At 44.6% G+C, this 19208-nt stretch overlaps 1 protein-coding gene across 2 annotated transcripts in view; it reads left to right on the top strand.

Moving 5' to 3' along the window:
• Positions 1 to 19208, top strand: part of DHX57 (DExH-box helicase 57) — a 1970484-nt gene that overhangs the window by 1239308 nt on the left and 711968 nt on the right. The window lies entirely within an intron of this gene.

The raw sequence follows: 19208 nt of genomic DNA, 5'->3' as shown, positions 1-19208 counted from the left end.
AAGGTTGCACTGATATGCATACATGGCTCCAGTCATGCCGTGGAGAGGGGCCCTCCTCATCTCCACTCTCTCCTGTTGATAGGGTATACATATGATCCTGTCAAATCTATTCTATGCTCCTAAAGCGTAAAGCAAAAAAGGGAAAATGTATTTTTAAAAACAGCGTGCCCGTGGACTAAATGAGGTTCTCGGGAGGCCACGTGTAACTGAAGACCAAGCCTCTTGACTGCTGATGTCATGTGGGCCCACATGTGGTCCGTAGATCACTTTTGTACATGGTTAGATATGGCCACCCAGGGGGTCCTCATGCATTCTGGTGGTCTGATTGCAGGTCTGCAGACTTCTTATGGGCTACTGGGTAGGGCAATGCGTAAGGCCTGTCCTCAGCCTTATGTGGATTTCTGTGACATGTTTGAAGACTGCTTCAGTTGAAGTAAGTAGTGGGGAAAGGTCAGAGGTTGTGAGCCATAACACTCAACAGCCCTTTGCGGATAAATGTGGTAGTTGTTAAAGGCAGGGGCCATTACTCCTACCTCTGGAACAGTGCAGTTTCTGGGGAGCGTGTAAAGGTTTGAGCTTGTGATACTATGTAATGTCCAGGGATACAAGTCAGAGTTGCCATTCGGAGTTCACCAGTCAATGTCTTGGCTGAGTGGGTTTCAGGCCCAAAGGTTCTGCCTCAGCCCTAGTGGAATTATTAGGACATGGTTGAAGGTAATGCTCCAGTGGAAGTAAGCAGTGCGAATGTCTGTAAGATGTAAACACTGGTGCTTTTGGCTGTGAGCTATGATTAGTGACACTGATACAGCATTTAGGGATAGATTGAATGGGTATCTGGGTGACTATAGTCTTATTTCTGGGGCATGTTTGAAACTCCTTCCATGGTGCAAGTCAGGGGTGGGCCTGCTAGGAGCCATGAACAGTAACCATTTTGGGGTTATGGGTATCAATGTAATAGTTGTCCAGGTAGGGCCAAAGGTGCTGCACTGTTTTGCACTGTGGTTTCTGGGTAGAATGTAAAGCTTTATTCCAAGGATAGTAAGTAGTGTAAATGAATGCAAGCCAGGGTTGACATTGGGGGGTTTGGATGTATGTCTTAAATGAGTTGGAGCAGAGCCAAAGCCTCTGCCCCACCATAGGTGGTGTCAGGAAAGTGCAAAAGGAAATTATTTACCTGTGACAAAGTTCACTGCATGACTTTGGAGACCAACAGTGGAGTTGTCCAAGGGGTCGAATGCCACCTCAAGCTAGTGGATGTTGGACCTGAAGGCATAATGTGGGGGATCGCTATACCACCTTAACTCTGTCCCGCACTTAGGCAGGGGGCAGTTACACGGATCTATATACACCATCAACCTCAATGGTCATTTGTAAAAGGGGTTAACCATAAGGACCCATTTAACAGTAGTTTTGCTGAGACATTCCACTTCACTTGTGAAGCCCAAACACCCAAGCTAGAAATCTGGGCCTTTCCCTTAAAGGCTGTGGTTTTGCCGTCTCCAGAGTGCTAAGGGGTGCTAAGGGAGATCACTTGTACAAGTTCTCAAAGCTTGTGATGCTAGCTGGTGCTCCTCCATTGCACTTGAGAAACAGATATAAGAAGGTAAAGTTGTGCATGGTCACCCATTAAGGAAGAAAACAAACCAACAATGCTTCCTGCTAGAGTCGCAGCAAGTTACAATTTCCCTGCGGCAAAAGCACACTAGCAATCTGTGGCTTTCCAAAGGTTTCCCTCACTTCAGAATCTCATGCTGCAGAGGGCATTCCAACCATGCTCTAGAGGGGGAGGGAAAGAGAGCATCCACATGTTCAAGGCCACTGTAAATAAAAAATAGTGCCAGGCCTTAATACGGTTCCATGTAATAATGTCCCCTCAAAAATATCGTCGGGCAAAAAAATCGTTTTTTTGTGGTGACATTATTACATGGAACATGCGGGGGACACCCCCGCAACCCCTCAAACCCTTTTTTATTTTTCATGGGGAGCGGGGGACACCCCCGCAGCCCCCGCCCTATATATATGGTCACCTATATAATGTCGCCCCAACCTTTTCCCGGCGACATTATATACGACAACCATATATATAGGGATATTATTACCTGATACCCTTAATACAATATAACCTCATTCCCTCTCAGTTCACATTACCCAGGGAAAATTACCCAATTACAGGTTAGCTCAGACTACACTGCACAGGTGCCAATTATGATTCCAAGCCCCACCCAAGTTAGGAGGAACCAGACAACAGAAGCCAGTACCCTCCATTTCGGAATGTGGGGTATTTGCTAAGGAGCTGGAATAGGTGTTTGTAGGAGATTGACGCTCAGAACATTTTGAGGAGTAGAGGTGGAAGGAGATTGCAGGAGGTTCGAGGGAGAGAGCGTTATTGGAGGATAATAGCCATCAAGACGAGAGTTATTTAAAGAGAAGCGTTAACCTCTAAGGATGTAAGAGATGGGAATAAGAGCCTAACACTGGGAGGGAGACGAGGCATACATGCATAAGGCTAGAGGGGGAGAATGATTTCTCAGACTGAGGAGGAAGGAGAGGAGGCAACCCTTCTAGCCGAAAAGTCTAGGAAAATTCCAACAGGCCAGTCTGACCCAGAGCAGTTGGAGGCGAGCAGTGGTCGAAGTGCATGAAAATAAGTAGAGGAACTATATTCCCTGCTGGCCTGCTCCTCTCCTGGCAAACCCCATCGCCAAGGCCCCTCCAACGCACAATAAAAACCCCCAAACAAATGTGCCTGCTGGCGTGTTCACCCTTCAAAGCCTCTTTGCACGGCGGAAGCGAAGCGGAAGGAGAAGTGAAGGAAAAGTGTTCTCCGGTGTTTGAGAAAAGCTGCAGGCTGCTACCTCTTTAAGCAGCTTTCCCCTGTGCAACGTGCGTTTTCACCCTTCAAAGCCTCCTTGCACGGCGGAAGCGAAGCGGAAGGAGAAGTGAAGGAAAAGTGTTCTCCGGTGTTTGAGAAAGGCTGAAGGCTGCTACCTCTTTAAGCAGCTTTCCCAGTGTGCAACGTGCGTTTTCACCCTTCAAAGCCTCCTTGCACGGCGGAAGCGAAGCGGAAGGAGAAGTGAAGGAAAAGTGTTCTCCGGTGTTTGAGAAAAGCTGCAGGCTGCTACCTCTTTAAGCAGCTTTCCCAGTGTGCAACGTGCGTTTTCACCCTTCAAAGCCTCCTTGCACGGCGGAAGCGAAGCGGAAGGAGAAGTGAAGGAAAAGTGTTCTCCGGTGTTTGAGAAAAGCTGCAGGCTGCTACCTCTTTAAGCAGCTTTCCCAGTGTGCAACGTGCGTTTTCACCCTTCAAAGCCTCCTTGCACGGCGGAAGCGAAGCGGAAGGAGAAGTGAAGGAAAAGTGTTCTCCGGTGTTCCACGGTGAGCCGCGGGCTGTGGGCTGTGGTATTGCAATCACCCACTGCCAGAGTCTGTCTAGTGAGGAGACATGGTCTTGCAAATAGACCCCAAAATGTTGCCTCTGCTCTCTAGAGCGACAGACTCAAATACTGAAAATTCACCCATTTCGGAAAACTCTTCTCCCCAACCCCAGCCTAAACAAAAAAGTTCTTCAGGCAGGGTGTTGAGGAGCAAATATGTTCGATTACAGAATCAGAATAGCCCCTGGGAAAGTTTAAGTGCGGGGTCTATAAAAGATGGTACCACCTTAAACGCCAATATGACTACACAGAGTAAAGTTTTCACTACACTTGATCAAATGGCACCCTTTCCAAGCGACACGGTGCCCTGTCTTATAGGGGGCGCAACCATCGACTTCGAGGACGTAGAGGATGATGCAGTAAATAGAGATTCTGAGCCGAGCATTGACAATAGTAGCGGGGGCGAATCACCCGTCTCAGCTACACCTTTATCCCCTCGGGTCATTCCAGTCCCTCAACTTCAATCTTCAACCCCGCTTTCAATGCGGGTGATCGAACCTTTACCACACTGCAGAGACTTCTTCGCTCCGATGTCCGACAAGCCCCCCCTTGATAGCGGCGGCAGTACTCCCGGAGGCTCGCTCTCCTTCGCGACCGCTCCTCTGTGATCCGCGGGCCTCCGCCGTGGCGAGTGGGGTGGAGCCGCGCGGTGTCGAAGGACGCCGCAAGGCCGACCTCAGCTCTCGGTTCATGGAGGCGCCCGTGGGAGCCGAGCCGGACGGCGCAGGAACCGACAAGGATCGGGAAGCGGCCGGGTCTGGTGCTTCCTTAGTCCAAGCCGTGGGAGATGGTTCGGGAAGGGACGCGGATGGAGAGGCTCTTTCCTGTACAACACCGGCTCTGTCTCGTTCAACTCAAGACAGAGAAGCGCTAAATAGGCGTTCTGAATTTCTGGAGGCGCCCTCTGCTGCCTCGGCTGTCTCTCTGCGGCCTCCTCACACACAAAGTAACCTTGGTAATTCAGGGGGAAATGATTTTGCGGACTCGGATTTAGAACGCAAACTAATACATAGTCCATCAAACTTATCAGCAAATGATATTATCAGTCAAAAAAGAGACATTGCAATGGCATTACTGAAAAAAAGAGCCTTGACAAAAAAGATCCTAAAGGAGCAAGGGGATCTTATGCCTCAAGAACGTCAACATCAAAAAAAAGGCTCTAGACCATCAGCCCAAAAGGGAGAATCAGGAAAGCTACTTTCGCAAAATTCCCTAACGACTCACTCCCTTAAAGACTTTTTCCTTAAACAAACAAAAAGAAAAGCCGAATCCGAGGTGGAACTTTGAGACGCTGAAATATTGGACGCAGTTTTAGAAGCGCCCTCGGTAAATATAGCCGTGCATCAAAGAAAACCTACACCATCTATACCTCAAACCATCTCGGAAAAGACCTCCTGTGCACAAGTTACGGCTTTGGGCTTACTGAACGCTACTGATCCAAAGGAGATGACTAAAGGCCCAAACCTGCTGCCTAGAGGCTCAGCTGTGGCTCAAACTAGCCTGCTTGATGCTGAAGTCCCTTTCCACCATTCTGAAAGGCCTGAACTAGGAAATGCCTTATTAATACCATCAGTTAACATGATTTGTGGTCGGGAACATCGAACTTTATCCCAACATGTCCAATTTCAACCAGGATTAGCCCAAGGGGGTCAAACAAGGAATAACACTGACTCCCCTTCTAGGAGACCTCCAACTCAAAATGAACATTTATTTAATGTCTCAACTCCGGTTAGAAATCGCAGAATTAGTGATACCTTTGGAAATCTGCCCAAAGAGACTCCAACAAAAAAAACGGACCTTCTCAAGATTATGTCAGCAATAACAGTGGGTCTGGCACCATTTGTAAAGTTATATGAGTCAATAAACGATTCAATGAAAGACTCATTAACACTTTCAGCTTCAATAAATACAAGAGTAACCTTTTTAGAGGGCTTTATAACAGCGCTAACTCAACAAAATATTGAGAAGGAAAAACATCAAGATGAAAAATTCATACAACTAATAAACTTAATCGAAAGCAAATTTAACACAAATGGTTCAGGAGAATCTAATCAAAATTCCCAAACGAAGCATGTTTCAACCCTGGGAACAAAAAATTTGAAAACCAATGGCGCAAATGGCGCTCTTATCAAGACAACCTACCATTCTGACCCGAAACGGCAAAAGGAACAAACAAATAAGGATCAGTCCAAAATTCCCACAATTTTCAACTTTACAAAGTCAACGCAATTAATTGCTCCCAAAGCTGCGATAGCATTCAAAACCTCGACGAGACCCGGAGGCCCAGCCTGCCAAAACTCAACGAAGGATGAAGCGATAATTGAATTAGATAATTCTGTCACATCTCCAACTGAGCCTTCGAGTAATTTGTTACTTATGGATCTAACAGTTCATATGGACCATGAAGGAGTCGATGATTTTCCAGCTGATATCGACGTAAATAAAGAGCGGACAGAAGCCGTAGAAAAAAGCACTGTTGCTCAGGGGGAACAAAAACAATCCCAATCAGTTACGACTATACTGGGTACTCAGACCACCAAAATCAATATCTGCAAAGAAGTGGTTAGTGCCCCCTTGGACTCAGCAAAGACAACTCATCAGAAAGAAAATCAAAATCCAGATAAAATGGACAGCCCGGTAAATAGGCAAAAGATCATAAATGAACATAAAACGACAAAATCACAGACAGGATTAATTATGGCTACGAGACTTACGCAAACACGAACTTTCAAGATGGAGCAACTGACGCCTGGAAAAAATGTTCTAATCCTAAACAGAAAGACGATTCTAAATATCCTAGCCAAAATACCAAAGTTGAAAGCAGGAAAAGTACAAGGAGGTTGGAGATATCGGGAGAGAGAGATTACATTCAAACTACAATGCAATAAATGAAAATGTAAAGTATAAGAAGTTAAGACATACAGAGAACATAAGAATGAACGACAGATGGGGAAAAAACCGCAGCCGTGCTGCGTCGTCTGACCAAACCTCTGACTGGTCCCACAACAAAAAACGCGAACCTACAGGCCCATGGAGATGGCTGAAAAAGGTTTTAAATCCTAATTCACAAAAATAACAACGAAATTGTTTAGGGACGCCGACTCACCGAAAAACTGCTGAACACCTTCAAGATATTCAATCTAAGGAAACATCCATGTGCTCATGGAATACGAGAGGTCACGAACACCTGACCAAACCCGATGCTTTTGACCTGTCACAGTTTGATATCATCTGCCTCCAGGAAACCTGGCTGATGGAACAACCTACAATCGATGGATACGAAACCTGTGTCTCCCTTGCTAGTAAGGGCATGTTTGGTAGACCATCATCTGGTCTTCTAACCGCGGTCAAATTAGGATCTGGTATCTCGGTTATAAAAAAAGTGACAGAAACTTATGGTATTTTGGCCATACTAACGGAATGGCGTCATCTAGAAAGGCCATCTCGAGAGAAAACTAAATCCAATTTAGCCATTATAAATGTCTATTGGAACCCGCAAAGAACAAAGAGCACCGATTTTTGTAGTGCCATCGCGGATACCATAGACAAATTTACTACTGAACTGCTTACTGACAACATTGTCATCTGCGGAGATTTGAACGCCAGGTCTGAACAACCCCCCCTAAGTAGTCATTCTTCGACATCTCGAGAACAAGGGGTGCTATGGTCTGATTTTATGGATTCGAGAAACTTCCATAATGTGGCAACCCTCCGAGGCCAGTTGCCAACGATTCCAACTTGGGAACGGCTTGACACCTTCGCAATGCTGGATTATATTTTCATCTCACATTCCTTAATATCTTTCGTGGAATCCTATGAGGTCTTCAGAACTCAAGCCAGTGACCATAATCTTTTGTCAATGGCTTTTGAGTCAGTTAGTATTCCAAAAGAAATCTATCCATTTGACGTGGAGGTATCGCGCAAGTCCTCAGGAATAAAACTAACAGCAGCAAACATTAAGGAGATTCCGCAGAAATTTGATAACGAAGAAAAAACCACTGCATATGTGCAAAACAGGCCAAACTATATCCCATTTCTTGTGAATTATAGAAAAGCGCAAAGAAACCTTCCTTCCTCAAACGAAAATAGGGCACACAAATATGATCAGCAAGTGGTTTTGAGAAGGAGAGAAGTCCGTAAATTGAGGCGTCTGGCTAGAGTTTCCGGCAATATTGAGTATGAAGCAATTGCTATAGCGGCCGCAAAAACATACAAAACATGGCTAAAGCAGCATAAAGGAGTCATGTATCAGAATGACGCTGAACAAATGCTAAAAACGCTGACGTCAAAAAACTATAGAGATTTTTGGGCGCTGATTAAAAACAAAAGCCGAGAGACAACAAATCAGATCGCAAATGTAATATCGGAGTCGAGCTGGACAACTTTTTTTGTAGCCCAGTTCGCAGCCATACCTGAAACTACTGGAAGCTATACACCTCCTATAAAGTCAACATGGGTTCACCTTGCAGATCAACAAGAAATTCTTGCTACCATACTGAAGCTGAAGACATCCAGGGCACCGGGGCCAGATGGTCTAACCAATATGGATCTAAAACAACATCCTCAGGAATGGGCAGACTTGATAACAAAAATATTCAATCAATGCCAGACTAAGAAACAAATTCCCAAAACATGGACGGAAGCATTGATAGTACCCATCTTTAAAAAGGGAAATAGAGAAAATCCAGCGAACTACCGTCCTATAGCCCTCTTGGACATTATGGGCAAGATATTCGCAACCCTTTTACTTACCAGATTCCATAGATGGGCAAGAACCGCGCCCTGTTATGATGAACTGCAAACGGGCTTTGTAAAAAACGCAAGTACGAGTATCAACATTATGATATTAAATATCATAAAAGAAAATGTGAAAAACGGTGCCCCAAAAGTTTTCATAGCGTTTATAGATTTAACGCAAGCGTTTGACAAAATCAGTCGACGGAAGCTATGGTTAAAATTATCAAATTGGAACTGCCCGGGAGAAATCCTAGAACCGATCATTGCTCTCCATACAGACACAAAATTGAGAGTTTGTCTAAATAGACAAGGCATGATGACCGAACAATTCCCATCGGAACGTGGCGTGAAGCAAGGATGTCCTCTTGCCCCGGCACTTTTCATCGCGTTTTTGGGGGACTTTCAATATACTCAACCAGCGGTAAGAGCATTCCCACCAAGAGTAGGAAACACCGTAATATCTAGACTACTCTACGCGGACGATCTGATCTTAATAGATCAAACCCAAATAGGGCTCCAGCGCCAATTAGACAACTTGGCAAAGTATATCGAGCTAAACGATCTGGAAATAAACATCACCAAATCTAAAATCCTGATTATGGGGAAAAACAAATCGACCACCAGTGAGCGCTGGTTTCTGAATAAAAAGAAGATTGAAATTGTAACCTGCATAAAATATTTGGGAATAATGCTTGATGACACACGCTCAGAAAAGACTATTCACTTGGCCTTATGGTCAAAAATAAAAACATTAACTAATCAGACGAAGCTTGTAGATCGGAAATTTGGAAAATTTTCTTTATTGCCTGCGATCCAATTCTACAAACAAAAGGTAGTCCCTGCGATGACTTATGCTATGAACGTGCCACTACATTTCCAAGATTCAACATGGTCTAAATTAGAAGGATATTTGTGGAAAACAGTTTTGGGTCTCCCAAAATCAACGTCAATTACAGCTATTAGACGCGAACTGGGCTTACTATCGCTGAAAGCGGCTGTGAAACAAAGCCAGTTAAGACTACTGCGAAAAATCATCTCGCCAGACGCCCTACCATTATTCAAGGCCATTCGCAGGGAACTTACTCAATACCACTGCCCCGCCCTGAACAAATGGGAGAAAGAACTGCAAAAAAATCTGGCAGAGTTAGCTTGTACGCCAGAGGACTTAATGTTAAATCCTGAGAAGATAAAGAAAAAAATAGCTCAAGAAGACTGGATTCAAACTTGCGAATCAGCAATGACAAACAAACTACTTGCCCACTTACCGCCGACAACAAACAAGCTCACTTTGCCACTGAATTATTGTATTAAATTTCCTGATAAGAGACTGCAGAAAACATTTATGAAAATAAGACTGAATCTAATTTTAACCCAAGAAATTAAAGCCATTCGGACAGAAACTTTGTCAAAAATGTGCAGGTTGTGCCCAGAATCACAAGAAGTAGAAACTGTAAGACATTTACTCCTAAACTGCACAAAAACAGCACATCTGCGAGAAGCTTTTCTGCTACCCCTAATGCAAAATACATCTCTGCGTGAGGAGGACACATGGTGGTGTCGCCTGGTAGCAGGTGAAAAGACCAAATGGTCCACTGCAGCGGTAAAGATGTTGGAGGCATCAATAAAACTAGCAACAGAGACTGGCAGTCCATGCAGCACCGTCTAGCAGAAATTGTATTCCTTCTGTCCTTCTGTCCTTCTGGCTGACTTTTTTTTCTTTTCCAAATTAAAGAAAAAATTAAAGAAAAAAAAATGTGCCTGCTGTTTACGGAAACGTTCAGTGCAGTGCACTGAAGTGCAAGTTTTAACTGCTTCCTATACTTTTTATTTTAAAAAGAAACTATTCCGCTTAATCTGAAAAATAGTAAAGCAACACCACTCCCGGCAGCTCCCGCCCGCCTCAACCACTGGAGGCGATTATTGAAAATTGGAATGAAAGGAGATGAACTGTAGTGATGTAGGCCCTCTTGATTGCCTCCTCCCAGGAGGCTAATCCCACCGTCAGGATCCTACTCTGGTATATTATTTTCCTTCAGTTTCCTCAGTACTTCCTCAATATTGCCCCCTATTAGTGTCTTGTCCAAATTTTCCCCCGGTCATCTCTCAACCAGTCTCTCAATATCCTAATTTGCGCCGCTGGGAAGTATATTCCCAGGTCCGGTTGCCCCATTCCACCCTTAACTCTGCCCATTTTCAAGACCCTCCTAGCTGTCCTATGCTTTTAGTTGTTCCAAATAAATCTCCCTGTCTGTTTCTGTATGGCACAAAAGAAGCGGATGAGACCAGGATGGGAAGGGTCATGAAGTAATACAGTAGTTGTGGTAAAATAACCATCTTTACAATGTTGATTCTTCCCATCCAGGTTATCGTTGGGGGTCTCCAATTGATTAGTTTATTCTTTAACGCCTCTAGGAGGGGGTTGTAGTTGGCCCTGTGCAGCTCTTACTGTTCTTGTTAATTTTATTCCTTAGTAGGTTATGGATTTCTCAACCCATTTATATGGGAAATTTCCGTTCAGTCCATCCATGCTTTCTGGTGGGATTTTAAGATTCACTATTTCTGTTTTTTTGGGGATTTATTTTCATGCCTGCTACTGTCCCAAATCGTGATATCTCTCACTCCATTGCCCTCATGTATTCTTCAGGGTTTGTCAATGTTAGCAGCATATCGTCAGCGAATGTTGCTATCTTGTGATCCCTGCCCCCAAAAGGTATCCCTACAATTTCCCCATTCAGTCTTATTGCTTCCAGAAGTGGCTCCAGATAGATGCATTGCATGAAGTAATGGTGAGAGAGGGCAACCTTGTTTCGTTCCCCTCTGAACCTTGATGAGGTCCGATAGCTGGCTGTTTATTGCTAGCCTTAAGGATGGATTTTGATAGTTGCCCTTGATTTTTGTAAGGAACCTCCCTCAAAACCCCATTTGCTTCATTAAAGTGAACCGAAACTTCCACTCCACCCTATCAAAGGCTTTTTCTGCATCTAAACCAATTAAGATTGCTGGGATTCTTTTTTTGTTTACCTTTTCTATGATATGAGGAATCCTCCTCGTGTTGTCACTCGTCTTCTTGCCCCTAATGACCCCTGATTGATTGGCACCAATTATATTTGGAAGGATTTGGTGTAGGCAGTTGGCCAGAACCTTTGTAAAAATCTTGGCGTCTGCGTTAATTAAGGCTATCTGTCTATACAAACCGCATGCAAATGGTTCTTTGCCTTCTTTGGGCAGGAGGACAACATTTGCTTCTTCCACAGTTTCTATAATACTTCCTTTATTCCCCCTCTCGTTAAGGAGAGGGACCACGTGTGGGATCAATATTTCTCTAAAAGATCTATAAAATTCTGCACTAAAGCCATCTGAACCGGGGGACTTATTAGTAGATAAGTTCATAATAACCCTCCTCACCTTGTCTTGCGTAATCTCCCCTTCTAAGGTTTCTCTTTCTTTGGTTGTTATTTGGTCCAAGTCTCTTGCTCCTCCATATTCTTGAAGAGATTGTTCTAATGGATTTTCAGAGCTGTATAGCTCTGCGTAGAATCTCAAAAACTCCTGTGCTATAATCCAGGTCTCTGTACTAGTACCCCCCCTTCCATCTTTATTTTTATAATAGTGTTTGCCTTTTCCTCCCTTCTCAGCATTCCAGCCAGCAGTTTATCCGATTTTATTAGCCCTGATATAGTATTTCTGCTTCAGGAACAACAGTGATTTTCCTGCTGTCATTGCCTGTATGAACTCCAATTGGCCTTTATAGCTCTATACTCCCTCCTTGTTTCCCCACTCGCTCCCACTCCCATCCTGGGCATTATTCTCTTTAATTGCTCTTCCAAGTCTCTTTCTGTCAACCTCGGCTCTCTCTCTGTGGGCCTTAATTGCAATTATTTTCCCCCTGATTGTGGCCATAAGTATCCCACCTCGTCAGCATTGATGTATCCTCCTTATTATTTTCTTTGAAGAAAAGCCCTATCTCGTCACTCAACTCTTTCCTCAGAGCCTCATCAATAAATAGATGCCCTGGATACCTCCATTTCCAGAGAACTGGGGGACCTGTTCTACCTATTTTCAGTAGCAAGGGTGCATGATCTGACAGAGTTATCGCCCCACTTCAACCACCGTTACCCACCCAAGGAGTTTCCGGGAAGCCCATAGGTAGTCTATGTGGGATGAAGAACGATGAACATGGGAGAAGAATGTAAATCCTTCCTTATCCCCTTTCTTTTCCCTCCACACAACCACCAGGGCTCAGCTCTCCGTGTTCTCCAATAGTTCCTTTGACGGCTTCCCCTTGGTGTTTTTGGGCTTCGTGGACCTATCCTTTTCAGGATCCCAAGCCATATTAAAGTCCCCTGTGCGAATTATGGGACCCTTTGCGAATGTCTTTAAGTTTTTTCAGGGCTCGTTGGATAAAGGTGTCTTGGCCTGAGTTTGTGGTGTAAATCATTGACACTGTATATCCCTCCCCCCTCCTCTTTATGTTCAAAGCTAAATATCTACCCAGGGAGTATCCGTCCATCTCAGTCACATTAAGGTCCACATTTTTCCGAATGGCCATCAACACTCCTGCTTCCTTATTCTTTGCTGTGGACTGATAGATGTGGGCAAAACCCTGTAGTCTCAAGCAATCTCTGTCCCAGGTCTGTACATGGGTCTCCTGTAAGGTTATGTCGGGGCTCTCCCTACGCAAGTACCTTTCCAATGGTTTCCTCTTTAGAGGGGAGTTTAGCCCCATGCTATTCAGGGTGATAATACCCAGCCTTTTAATGCTATCCATTTTCAACCAGGTAAGAGTTCTGTATGTTTTTCTCCCCTGATCATAATCGGACTTCCCACCCCTCCATCCCCCTTGCCTCACCCACCCCACCCCCTCCGCCTCCCTCCTCTCCCCTCTGCCTCCACCCCCCGGCTGATAGGGCTCAACCAGCCTCTAGCCCCTCCCCCAAATCTCTCCCTTAGGGGTTGAGTCCCCTAAATCTCTCTGCCTGCTCTGCAGCGGGTTCCCCCCAACCCATTCTATATTCCAACCCCCGTCCACCATTCCCTCAGGACCTCCTATAAAGTAGCCCTCACCAGGCTTGCTTATTGGTTCGCCATTAGTACCTTATTGACCATTTCAAGTTGGTAGTTTCTCCTGTGCTGCCGGCTCCCTCCCTCACTTCTGTCCAACGGTCAGGCCTTTCAGTAGGGGTTGGTATTCCCCTTTTTTATTTCTTTTTGGTTTCTCCACTGTAGACCATTCCCATCTCTTAGGCCCACTGTGAGCCCCTAGTTGGAAGTCCCTTTTCTCTTGATCCTCTTCCTCAAGCCCCAAGATCTGTAGTTCTCCTTTGTGGGAACAGATGCGCTGCTGCCTTCCTTTCTACTCAACACTAATCCAAATGGAAACGTCCACCTATATCGAATACCCTTATCTCCAAGTGCCCGGACTACCAGTGCCATTTTTCTCTGTTTGGCCAGAGTTATCGGGGATAAATCTTGAAACAGCATCAGGTCTGACCCATTGTATGTTATGTGTTGCCTTTCCTTGAAGATTGTAGAATCTGCTCCTTGGTTCTATAGTCCTGTAGCGCTGCCAATACATCTCTAGGCCGAGCCCCTGGTTCCTCTCTACGAGGGCCAATTCTATGAATTCTATTTGGTTTCTCCTCTGTTTCTAGTAGGTCTTCAAATATATCACCACCGCTTCAAGGTCCTCGTCTAGAACCTCCTCAGGCAAATTCTTGACCCAAATGTTTGCCCTCCACGACCTGTTCTCGAGGTCCTCCGCCTGGAGCTCCAGGTTATGGGTAGCCGTTGCCAGTTGCTCCACCCAGGTTTCTATTTTCCTCGAGTCCTCTGTCAATTCTTGTATTGCTTTCTCGTTTGTGTTGACTCTTTCCTCCATTTTATGAACATCTTGTTTTATCTCCTGGAGTGCTGCAGCCAGATCTTTCCTCATTACGGTCATTTGTTTTTGCACTGCATTGGTTATTTTTTCCTAAGTCCATAAAGTACTGCTTAAGGAGTGACTGCGTCACTGGGTTGTCCTGGATTTCTTCCATTTGGGGGGTTTGCCTGCTCCTCCTGCTCCCGAGACCCTTGCGTACCCTGGGGGAGCTCACATCTCTGATCCACTCTCTGGGGGTTTCCTGAGGCCCTTTGAAGCTAGTGGGGGGGGGGTCATTCCCTCTGGATTTGGACATTTTTACTTAACACCCTCCTTCATGGGGGTCCTGACCTCTTACTCAAGACCAGAGGCCTGGCTGATGTTGACTAATCCCTGGTTCCTTCTTACTGTGAATTATGTGTGCTTTATCCTGCCCGGGTCCTGGCCCTGACCTGAACGGTATTCTTACTGTTGGATCTTGGATATGGGTGTACCCGCCTCGGTCCTCAATTATGTTGCCTCTGTGTATTTAAGATCCTCCTCTGCCCGTTCCCCTTAACCCAGTTTCGGCTTTGGATGTTGCCAAGGGATGCAAGCGGGTCGCTCGCGGCTCTTTGCTAGGATGGCTCCTCTTACTCAGGTTGTGGGTGCTGTGGCGGCTCTCTCTGCTCCGGGCTGTGAGCCTACCTCCTGGTCTTGCGGCTTACTCGGACCCACCTGTCCTCTTGGAGCCTGTTCAAACGACAAAGGGGAAGCGCAGCTCCATGCTCTCTCCTGACTTCTCAGCTGCTCCAGCTGGGTGCACCCTCGGCGTCTACTTCTTTTTTATTTATTTTTTTATTTTTTATTATTATTCGCCGGCTTTATATGGTTTTACAACATAGAAAACCTTTCCCCGCTCATCCATTTAAAATCCACAGTATAAACACATTTTTATACATAACCTCCTCTTGTCCATTACAATATTTACTTTCCATAACCTAGGGATGGCTTTCTTCTCTGACCTCCCTCTGCCCCACTTGCGTTATCTCCGTTCTGCATGGCCAGTTCGATGTTTCCTATTTCCCTGAAGATGATCATCAGGAGCTTGATCAGAGCTAGTTTAATGGGGGTTTTGTCTCCTTCAGTCAACACACTCCACCAATCATCCATCGTCCTAGCTCCATATTTGCCAATCGCGTCTCCCAGCAAATTGGATCTCGCATCTTTCACAGACGGGCAGAGCAAAGTTAGATCAACGTTTCATTCAAACCCTTTGTTCTGCAGAGTCTACAAGACATATTGCTTCCAGTCCCTTTTCTTGGTCTCAGAACTTCTCTTGTTCGGGAACAAATTCAGACGGAAGCGCATGAATTGTCTTGTTAAATACCAATTCGGGAACAGTTGCAGGTGTTTTGGGAGTGTATTTAGTTTTCTTACTTCCTGATGGTATTTCCCATACAACTTGTATGACTGTCTTTCTTCCTGTGTTGTTATCCAGTCTTTCATTTACAGCTTCCCTTTGTTCTTGTTTGGATCCCCAACCAAAGTGCTGTCCCATTCACCCAAGTCAATTACAATTGCCTGGCAGATAGAGCGCCAGTCTGTTAATGTTCTTTCGCTCCCTCTTTCTATTGCTTTCTTCAGTACTGAAAATCCTCCACTTGGTGTTTCTTCAATGTATTTATGGTAAACTGCCAGGGATTTCCAGACTACTATAGCATTCATGGATGTTAGACCCAGTTCCATCCTGACTGCCTGAATTGGTGCACTCCGTGGAAGCCGGAGCACCCTTTTCCAGAAGATTCCTTCCAATTTTGGCCAGTTGTCTGCCGGAAACAAAAAAGATGTTTCTGTGCCATATGTTAGGATTGGAATGACCTTCATCTGATAGAAAGATACTAAGGGAGCCAAGGAGAATACAGAATCTTTTGAGTAATAATCTCCCTTGGGCAGCCACATTTTTATCTTTGATTCTCAAAACTTCCACTCTTGCTGTGTCACTTCTGCTATTATTCAGAGAAACTCCCAGGTAAGTGAAATAACTCACCTCCAAAGGTTTTTCTCCTCGTAGGTTCCATGCATGGGTTTTCTTGTCACGGCCCCCTTTGGCCACTCCAAATGACATAATCCTCGATTTTTGGGGTATTTATTTGGAGGTAATTTGCCTGCAAATAATTTTGGAATGCTTCTAGTTGCCGTTGCAGGCCTATCTGTGTTTGACCTACCAGCACAATGTCATTGGCATATAACAATTTGCCAATCGGGACTCCGGCAATTTGTGGCGGGAAACATCTAATTATTACAAAGGCTTTTTCGAGGTCTGAGATAAAGAGATTGAATAGTTCAGGAGCCAGTGGACAGCCTTGTTTTAAGTCTTTATTGGTTGGTATTGGGTTTGATAAGAGGCCTGATTTATCTAAACTCACTCTTATGATTGTACCTGAGTATAGGTCCTTAATGGTTTCCAAGATGGCATTAGGGCATTCCCAATCTGATCGTTTTTTCCATAATTTTGGCCGTTTAATGGTGTCGAAGGCCTGAGTTAAATCAATGAACGCCATGAAGATCTTCTGGTCCGTGTTCCTCTCTGCCCGTGCCTTTAAGATGTTAATTATAAAGATTTTCCGGGGGTGGTCCCAGCTCCCTTCACAAACCCCGCCTGCCAATGGGCCCTATGGCCTGTCGTGATACTTCAGTTCACATGAACCTTTAGGGTTAATGATGCAAACACCTTGCCGGCCACATCTAGCAGTGCTAGCGGACGGTAGTTGTCCGGATCTGTCCTTAAACCCTTTTTAAAGATCGGATTATTACTGCTGTTTTCCATGTCATTGGAACCATTTGTGATTTTATGATATATTCAAAGATATTGTGGAGGAATATAGCCCACTGTTTCGGATCCTGCTTCATCGCCGCATTAGTCATCCCATCTGGACCTGGAGCTCTTGAGTTACTGGACTGAAGAATGATATCCTCAATAGATGTTAAATCAATATCCCAGGACTCCCTTGATGTTATCATTCTTGTTGTCCTTGGGATTTCCACCTCATATTTATCCAAGAATTTAGCATAGTAAGTGGTCCAGGCAGCAGCTGATATTGGGTTAATGACTAAGGCATCTTGTGGGCTGTGCATCTCATTTATTATAGATCATATTTCTGCAGTGTTCTTTGTACTGATCCTTTGCAGCATTTCTTCGGCATCTCGTTGCAACATGGCCTTCTTGTGCAAATGAGTCCAATTGCGATATTGTTGTTTCAATTTATGGATCATTGTACTACCCTGCCTTGTAAAGATCTTGTTAAGCAGGCGAATGCGACCATTAAGAACTTTCTTTTTTCTGGCAAGATCTAGATCATAGACATGACGATAGGACATAATCATTGTTTTACTTCCTCTAAAGTTTTTGATCGCAAAGTCTTGGAAGAGGATAGCATAGTCAATAATTTGCTCTCCATTTTGATCTTTTAGGTCTGATATTAGCCTTTTTAATTTGTCAGTAAGGCCGGTGATTTTATCTGGTCTAATCCTCATCCTATTTCTGCCTGGGGTTAGGCCTACCCCCTTCCGATATCCATCTCCTTTTAGATTATTTAAGGGAGCACATGTGAGTTTTAGCAAGTTGTGATCGCTTGCTAACATTTGTCCCACCACCATTGCTTGCACAATCATAGTCCTATTGCGAGACACACATATATATTCAATAATTTGACCGCCTTTTATCAACTTTCATGTTATGTTTCCTGGCTTATCTCACTGGATGTTACTGTTCAAAATGTCAATATTTCTTGAAAGCAAAATATTCCTCCAAAATTGGCCTCTTCTCTCTGGTCGGGACATTGCTGGTAGGTGGTAGGTCGTCTTCAATCAATCGTCTGTTTTTATCAAAACAGATGCAGTTCAGGTCTCCAGATATAATGAACCATGGATCTTGCCATGTTTCCCATTGCTGGTCAATCAGCTCAGCATTCTGTTCTGGCAAGTACTCATTGTCTCTAATTGCGGGGTTCCGGTATATATTTATAATAACTAACACTTTGGGTATTTTTTCCCTCTTTAGGTAGCTCTAATGCCACCAGCTGTATGTAAGGAGTCGGATACAACTGTGAGGATGTGAAATGCAAATAATTTTTTATGGTGTCCTGACATTGGTCTTCCTCATGGTCCTTTTATTGCTGGGTGCCAAAAGACACTGTAACCATCTAAAGTTGGAATCTCCCTGATCCATGTCTCCTGTAGACATAACACATCAAAGGCGTTGGTCTGCAACTCTCCTTTTGCAAACAAATTAATACATCCACTGGTGTTCCAACTTGCGAGTGTAAAGTCCTTATACGCTTGTATGTCTTGGCGTTATGGTTTATTTGTTCTGCCAATAAACCAGCCAACCACGTCCAGTTTTCCTCATTACCATCCCTTTTTACAGTTGAGTTCTTGCCATCTGGCGTGGTAATCCTCGTAATCTCTCTGGTTGTTTTTGTTCTTGCCAAACTTTTCATGTTTCGGCTCATTTCATCATCGTCTTCTCCATTCGATTTCAAATTCCTAGATTTTTCTGGCTGATGTCTTCCTGGGTTATCTGACACCAGCGCGACTGGATCTAGCTCAGTTAACTGGAAGCCCATTGGCCTCAGGTGATGAACTTCCGCCAGTAATAGTTTAATTAGAACTGAGGAAGTATACAGAATCACCCTGTCCATCCTCTCTTCCTCTGGGAATTCAATGATGACCAAATCATCTGATGTTACAAGACTTAGGACATGATGTGAGAGCCGAACCAGATTGGCTTTATTCAAGATTAGGCCATCATTATGATATAGGATCCTTTCCAATACCAGACCATCTCTGCAGAGAGGAGGTTTCCTTCTCCTGTCCTTTAAATAATCGTTTCTGTTTGATTGAGTGGTTGACAGAGCCTCCCTCGTCACCTTCTTCTGCCACAATCTCGTTCTATCATCCCTTGTCTTGGCGGAAGAGGTCTCATATAAATTGACCATGTCTGAGACGATTTTTTGTTCAGCATCTTTTGCTTGCCCTTACTGGGCCTCTTTAGCTGCACCAATCTTATTTCCGTTGACTCAATAGGTTCCAAACGGCCTTCCAGATATTCTTGTGTTCTGGGCAGAATGGTTTGTCTCATTCATACTTGCTGGTTTTGTTCTTCTTGCCACCTGACTCAGGGAGGCATCCTAGACGGG

The sequence above is a fragment of the Ambystoma mexicanum genome, chromosome 4q, assembly GCF_040938575.1.
Source record: "Ambystoma mexicanum isolate Mex_15411 chromosome 4q, UKY_AmexF1_1, whole genome shotgun sequence".
NCBI classification, from domain to species: domain Eukaryota; kingdom Metazoa; phylum Chordata; class Amphibia; order Caudata; family Ambystomatidae; genus Ambystoma; species Ambystoma mexicanum.
This window is presented reverse-complemented; position numbering and strand designations above follow the sequence as displayed.